Raw genomic sequence first — 8,211 nt, 5'->3', positions numbered from 1 at the left:
TTCCTGGAGGGAAACGCCAAATGGAAAAGGATTTAGGAAAACTAGAAGAATGGTCAGAACTCTGGCAACTGAAATTTAATGTGGATAAGTGCAAGATAATGCACCTGGGGCGTAAAAACCCAAGGGCAGAATATAGAATATTTGACACAGTCCTGACCTCAGTATCTGAGGAAAGGGATTTAGGAGTAATTATTTCAGAAGACTTAAAGGTGGGAAGACAATGTAATAGAGCAGCACGAAATGCCAGCAGAATGCTTGGATGTATAGGGAGAGGTATAAGCAGTAGAAAGAGAGAAGTGCTTATGCCACTGTACAGAACGCTGGTGAGACCTCACTTGGAGTATTGTGCGCAGTACCGGAGGCCATATCTCCAGAAGGATATAGATACTGTAGAGAGAGTTCAGAGAAGAGCTACTAAACTAGTACACGGATTGCAGGAAAAAACTTACCAGGAAAGGTTAAAGGACCTTAACATGTATAGCTTGGAAGAAAGAAGAGACAGAGGGGATATGATAGAAACTTTTAAATACATAAAGGGAATCAACTCGGTAAAGGAGGAGAGCATATTTAAAAGAAGAAAAACTACCACAAGAGGACACAGTTTTAAATTAGAGGGGCAAAGGTTTAAAAGTAATATGAGGAAGTATTACTTTACTGAGAGAGTAGTGGATGCATGGAATAACCTTCCTGCAGAAGTGGTAGCTGCAAATACAGTGAAGGAGTTTAAGCATATATGGGATAGGCATAAGGCTATCCTTCATATAAGATAGGGCCAGGGACTATTCAAAGGATTCAGATATATTGGGCAAACTAGATGGGCCAAATGGTTCTTATCTGCCGACACATTCTATGTTTCTATGTTTCTATACACATAGGAGGACAGTCAGATCTGAAAGATATCATTTTTTTGTTGACCTGCATATAAGACTTTTGGATGGACATAAACTCTTTTATCTCCTCCACCCTGGGTCTGCCTAACATAGTGAATCCCAAGAACTGCCTTTTGGGCATCCCGGGCAATCTGAAAATTCCCTCTCATGCCAAGACACTCCCTTGCATCCTATATTTCTATGTGAGAAAGTCCCTTTTAGTGTCCTGGAAAGGACCAATGTCACCTACACGGTCTCAGTGGCTGAAATTGGTTAATTACTCCCTCCCTATGTATAGACCTTCGAACCAAGTAAAAGAATCAAAACATTTAAAAAAATTTGGGGCAAGTGGATAGCGAGTCTCCTGGCACAGACTCCTTCCCCACTAAATTGAATTCTGACTGCTTGTGTATGTGTTGACATCTGTTATTTACCACACTCTGGTAGTTATTGTATAATGATACAAAAACACTTGTGCAACTGTATATTCTTTCTAATTGATAGCTGTTCATGAGAGACATGTGAGATTCCAGCTTCCTTTTTGAATGAAGATTGTTCATCATTTGGACCAGGCACTGTGTTGTCATTTTTGTTCTGTTGTTTTGTGTGTCTTTAAAACTCAATAAACACATCTTTAAAAGAAAAAAAAATGACCATACATTTAAAATTACACATATTTATATGTAGCACATTAAAATGTATGTAACCCAAAATCTCTTTTTCAGTATGTTTGGCATCTTGCCTCTCTATATACCCCTGGGAGGCAGTTAAGGAACTCCATGTGGCTCAGTGGGCTGGCACTCCAAACCTCACTGCCAAAAAAAAAGAAATATAATGCCAAAAAGCAGATGCTTGCTTTGCAATCATCGTGAAGTTAGTAATATAATAGGCTACTAAAAGACTATATTTCTTAATTATTATGAAAGTCTTTTGGAGTTAAGATTATTATAATACTACACTATTGGTACTTAATGGAGTGTATGATGCCATTATAATTTAGCATTCCTTTCTTTGCTCTTCTGTTTCCCATTTTCTATGTCCTATGTTATTGGTCAGCTCTCCTAATGCATTAAACCCAGTGCTTTGCCAGGAGCTAACAATAAGAGTCCATTTGTCAAATTTCTAGTGCAAGTGAAAAAAAAGACACTCTCTTTCATCCAGCTTCTATAAATAAGTTGCAACATCAGCTCTATTCTTCCAGCTACTGAACAAAACTCTCCTTAAAGAGAACTGCAGACAAAACTCAAAATGTATTAATACATATACCAAAAAAACATATTTAGTTTAATCTAAATTGTGTTCCAGATGCATTGTTTGGAAGACAAAAGTTCACCCATAAAGTGTAGAAATAAGTGTTTAGAAATGAAAGTATATGTAACCCAAAATCTCTTTTTCAGGGTGTTTGGCATCTTGCTCGCTGTATACAAAAGCAAATCAAATCTGTTGAAAAGTTTCTTTGCTGGAAATATTGCCAGTAAAAACATGTCCTATTTTAGGACGGACACCAATGCACTAATTGCAATTACAACTATATAAACAATCTTCTCTTCAGTTAGTAAGTTATAACCTTGTGGGAAATAATTATTAATTATATTATTGAATTGAATGCACATAGCACCCTACCCAAAAAAATACTAAATTGCAACCCTTATTAGTACTTTTTTCAAAATGATTGCATTTCATTTATTTAACTATTGGTCGCCATGACTTTTTTCTCCTCAAATTAATTATCTAAAAATGAGAACAGTGTAGCTTAATTTTCATTTTACTATTAGTTAGGTGATAATAGTAGTTATAACAATGTAATTTAATGATTTTTTTTTTTTTTTAAGTATTAAAAAAGGGTTAGAGGTTAGAGTGATATGTGCATCCTGTTCAGTAACTACCCTGCAATTAGCAGCAACACTGTCTGCTTTTCATGGAGACTCCAGTTGGCCAAGGAAACAAAAAATCTGGTCGTATTCTTTTGACATCAGCATTAAAAAAAAAAAAAAACTTTATTGTTCCACGCAAGATTACAAAAAAATGGCCCATTGCATGAGTTGTGCCTTTTCTAAGAGATGCACATGTGGTACAGTCATAAACCAATGGTTGTTCCCTCCATGAATGGGATGTTATCTATTATTGTGAATAGTTTTGATTTTGTACAGGTATGTTATTATATAAATATTATCTTTTTATTAGGTATTTTTTCATCTTTAATTTTTCAATGTTTATGAAACCTCATCTCTTCCTTCCCTTTTTCTTGCTTTCTCCTATGAGTCCATGAAATTTAACATACACTATGCTTGGCAATATAATATTCTTGCCCCGTTTCTGTATATTGTCAGAATCCCTGACTCAACAGTTGTTGGAATATTCGTCAGTACTAAAAATAAACAAATTTTATTTTTTCCTGGCAAAAGAAAAGCATTTTTTTAAATAAGAAAATATATAATCAGTGGCTAAGCTATCGCAGTTTACCATCAGTGTTATCTTACTGCAAGCATTTCTTCCAAGAAATAGCACATTCCTTTACACAGTCGCTGTAAATAATTCAGTGTCTTCTTTAACAAGATGCAGTTGAAATAGGGATTCCCTTTATGTAAATTCTATACTTCCAGTCTCTAAAGACTGGAGGCAAGTAATCTTTTTTTATCACAAAGCAGTTGTTTTGAACCATTAATGTAGAAATGCTTTTCAATTTGACAAGAGAAATTAATTTACATCTATCTGATTGTCTTGTCACAGTAAGTAAACAGTGACTGTTGTTGAAAGAAAGACGTCAAGTAGGTTGGTATACATAAAGACGTATGTCAAATATAGCTATCTGTAGCAACATTTATGGTTAAGTAGGTACAATGTATTTTAAATAAACCGAAGATCAGTAAATAACTGATGCTGTTAAATTATAGGGAAGGAAATATGTTGCAGTATGTAAAAATAACTGTATTTTCACTGGTTAAAAATGGTAAAGTTATGGTTTGAGACTACACATTGGCAGTTGCCAAGGTCATTCTGACCTTAGCATTTCTGCAAGGAAATGTAATTTATACTGCATATTCTTGGATGGGTATCATGGCATCTCTTCAAGTAAACACCAATGTCACAGATGCTGCAACCCAAGGCAAATTCACCAAGCTGCCAAGTTTTAAAGAGAGTATTTAAAAAGCAGCTAGCAGGTTTAGGTCAAGGATTATGACCCACATGGTAATGCAATTACGCTGAGAGCAACAATTCCACTTAGATAAGATTCTAGGTGAGGCTCTTGGGAGATAAACTTACGACAGTTGATTTAACATTGTACTGCTTGGCTATATTCTGATATGCAAATTGTAGCTACCCATGGCAGCCCACCAGATTTCAGTTTATATTCAGTTTCAAGTAAAAAAATAAAAATAAAATCATATGGACTGGTTGTTGCTGGATTACTGTGTTATTTACTCCCCCCCCCCCCCCCCCCCCAGAACAAGCACATTCATCTCTATACGGGATTTGTAGGAAGGCAGTGGGAGGTTAGTTCCCAAAGCTTGAGTAGTGTAACTTCCCCTCTCTCTGCTTCCTAGATCACCAATCACAATAACATTTTGATATCAAGCTTGTATCTGATTGATGGTTTTGAGAAGTATCTTAGTGCCAACATTTTTACAATAGGGTAATATATACCTCTGATAATGTATAGGGAGTAAAAGTGTAATTTTCAGATTCTGATATGACATACAGCGAATCCGGAAAGCTTCACTTTTTCCACATTTTGTTATGTTACAGCCTTATTCCAAAATGGATTGAATTCATTATTTTCCTTTGCATTTTTTTTAAAAATCAAAAACAAAAAAATCACATGTACATAAGTATTCACAGCCTTTGCTATGGCACTCAAAATTGATCTCAGGTGCATCTTGTTCCCACTGATCATCCTTGAGATGTTTCTACAACTTGATTGGAGTCCCCCTGTGGTAAATTCAGTTGATTGGACATGATTTGGAAAGGAACACACCTGTCTAAATAAGATCCCACAGTTAACTGTGCATGTCAGAGAACAAACTAAGCCATGTCCAAGTCCAAAGACTTGTCTGTAGACTTCCAAGACAGGATTGTATCCAGGCACAGATCTGGAGAAGGGTACAGAAACATTTCTGCAGCAATAAGCACAGTGGCCTCCATCATAAGTAAATGGAAAAAATTTGGATCCACCAGGACTCTTCCAAGAGCAGGCCACCCGGCTAAAAAGAGCAATTGGGGGGGAAGGGCCTTAGTCAGGGAGGTGACCAAGAACCAGATGGTCACTCTGACAGAGCTCCAACATTTCTCTGTGGAGAAAGAAGAACCTTCCAGAAGAACAACCATCTCTGCAACACTCCACCAATCTGGCCTGTATGGTAGAGTGGCCAAACGAAAGCCATTCCTCAGTAAAAGGCACATGACAGCCTGCCTGGAGTTTGCCAAAAGGCACCTGAAGAACTCTCAGACAATGAGAAATACAATTCTCTGGTCTGATAGAACAAAGATTTAATTATTTAGCCTGAATGTCAAGCGTCATGACTGGGGGAAACCAGGCACTGCTTATCACCTGGCCTATACCATCCCTACAGTGAAGCATGGTGGTGGCAGCATCATGCTGTGGGGATGTTTTTCAGTGGCAGGAAGTGGGAGACTAGTCAGAATCAAGGGAAAGATGAATGCAGCAATGTACAGAGACATCCCTAATGAAAACCTGCGCCAGAGCGCTCTGGACCTCAGATTGGGGCGAAGGTTCATCTTCTAACAGGACAACCACCCTAAGCACACAGCCAAGATAACAAATGAGTGGCTGCTGGTCAACTCTGTAAATGCCTTTCAGTGGCCCAGCCAGAGCCCAGACTTGAACCTGATTGAACATCTCTAGAGAGATCTGAAAATGACTGTGCACTGATGCTCCCCATCCAACCTGATGGAGCTTGGGAGTTACTGCAAAGAAGAATGGGAGAAAATGCCCCAAAATAGGTGTGCCAAGCTTGTAGCATCATACTCAAAAAGACTTGAGGCTGTAATTGGTGCCAAAGGTGCTTCAACAAAGTATTGAGCAAAGGCCATAAATACTTACAGTATGCACATTTTTTTTGTTTTTTATTTTTAAAAAGTTTGCAAAGATTTCAAACAAACTTCTTTCACATTGTCATCATGGGGTATTGTTTGTTGAATTTGGAGAAAAATAATAAATGTAATCCATTTTAAAATACGGCTGTACCATAACAAAATGTGGAAAATGTAAAGCACTGTGAATACTTTCTGGATGCCCTGTACCAAAGGAAACTAAGATACAGCTCTCAGAACTGTCCTACACATTAGAGTGATATTAGTTTTAGGGTGGCATACCCATGGGTAACAAAGAAAATGGCCTCTGCCCCCACCTATAACTGGCCTTCATAGCAAAGAACACATGGAAGGGCAACGCACATGAAACAAACAAAGATAAAATTCCAAGTTCAATTTGCCAACCAGTCTGCTTACCAACCAAATTGGCCTGTCTAACAGTTTGCGTCAATACAGGGGTTTAGTTAGCACACATTTGCAAACGCATGTGAAAGCTGCAGGGCCACGTCAAGGCTCCCTGTTACCTGCAGTCCTAACTCTAATGAATTTTAAAGAGTCTCCACAGTGGGAGCACATGCAAGCTAATGGATAGATAGGGGGCAGGTGAGCCTGGAGGTGGCCCATCCCTCCTGAAAGGTAATTGGGGGCATAATGGAAGCCCAGCTGATAGTATTACAGCAAAGGCACCCAGTATGTCCACTCACCAGTACACATATACAACAAAGAAAATGGCCTCTGCCCCCACCTATAACTGGCCTTCATAGCAAAGAACACATGGAAGGGCAACGCACATGAAACAAACAAAGATAAAATTCCAAGTTCAATTTGCCAACCAGTCTGCTTACCAACCAAATTGGCCTGTCTAACAGTTTGCGTCAATACAGGGGTTTAGTTAGCACACATTTGCAAACGCATGTGAAAGCTGCAGGGCCACGTCAAGGCTCCCTGTTACCTGCAGTCCTAACTCTAATGAATTTTAAAGAGTCTCCACAGTGGGAGCACATGCAAGCTAATGGATAGATAGGGGGCAGGTGAGCCTGGAGGTGGCCCATCCCTCCTGAAAGGTAATTGGGGGCATAATGGAAGCCCAGCTGATAGTATTACAGCAAAGGCACCCAGTATGTCCACTCACCAGTACACATATACAACAAAGAAAATGGCCTCTGCCCCCACCTATAACTGGCCTTCATAGCAAAGAACACATGGAAGGGCAACGCACATGAAACAAACAAAGATAAAATTCCAAGTTCAATTTGCCAACCAGTCTGCTTACCAACCAAATTGGCCTGTCTAACAGTTTGCGTCAATACAGGGGTTTAGTTAGCACACATTTGCAAACGCATGTGAAAGCTGCAGGGCCACGTCAAGGCTCCCTGTTACCTGCAGTCCTAACTCTAATGAATTTTAAAGAGTCTCCACAGTGGGAGCACATGCAAGCTAATGGATAGATAGGGGGCAGGTGAGCCTGGAGGTGGCCCATCCCTCCTGAAAGGTAATTGGGGGCATAATGGAAGCCCAGCTGATAGTATTACAGCAAAGGCACCCAGTATGTCCACTCACCAGTACACATATACAACAAAGAAAATGGCCTCTGCCCCCACCTATAACTGGCCTTCATAGCAAAGAACACATGGAAGGGCAACGCACATGAAACAAACAAAGATAAAATTCCAAGTTCAATTTGCCAACCAGTCTGCTTACCAACCAAATTGGCCTGTCTAACAGTTTGCGTCAATACAGGGGTTTAGTTAGCACACATTTGCAAACGCATGCGAAAGCTGCAGGGCCACGTCAAGGCTCCCTGTTACCTGCAGTCCTAACCTTTCAGGAGGGATGGGCCACCTCCAGGCTCACCTGCCCCCTATCTATCCATTAGCTTGCATGTGCTCCCACTGTGGAGACTCTTTAAAATTCATTAGAGTTAGGACTGCAGGTAACAGGGAGCCTTGACGTGGCCCTGCAGCTTTCACATGCGTTTGCAAATGTGTGCTAACTAAACCCCTGTATTGACGCAAACTGTTAGACAGGCCAATTTGGTTGGTAAGCAGACTGGTTGGCAAATTGAACTTGGAATTTTATCTTTGTTTGTTTCATACCCATGGGTAGCATTGCTGGACCACAAGTTGATCTATTAGCAACTTTCTTGCCCTGGAAACAATTTGAGAGGCACTCATATGGTGGGGGAGGGAGGGGGTCAGGACAAGTGCTAATCCAGAGTCAAGCAGCTCGGTTCCATCCATGTCACACAACTTCGTCACCATTGCAAGCTGTGGATGCTTTTCACTCAGTT

This window comes from Pelophylax lessonae, assembly GCF_965119305.1.
Source record: "Pelophylax lessonae genome assembly, chromosome: 1".
NCBI classification, from domain to species: domain Eukaryota; kingdom Metazoa; phylum Chordata; class Amphibia; order Anura; family Ranidae; genus Pelophylax; species Pelophylax lessonae.
Note: the sequence above shows the minus strand (reverse complement) of the source record.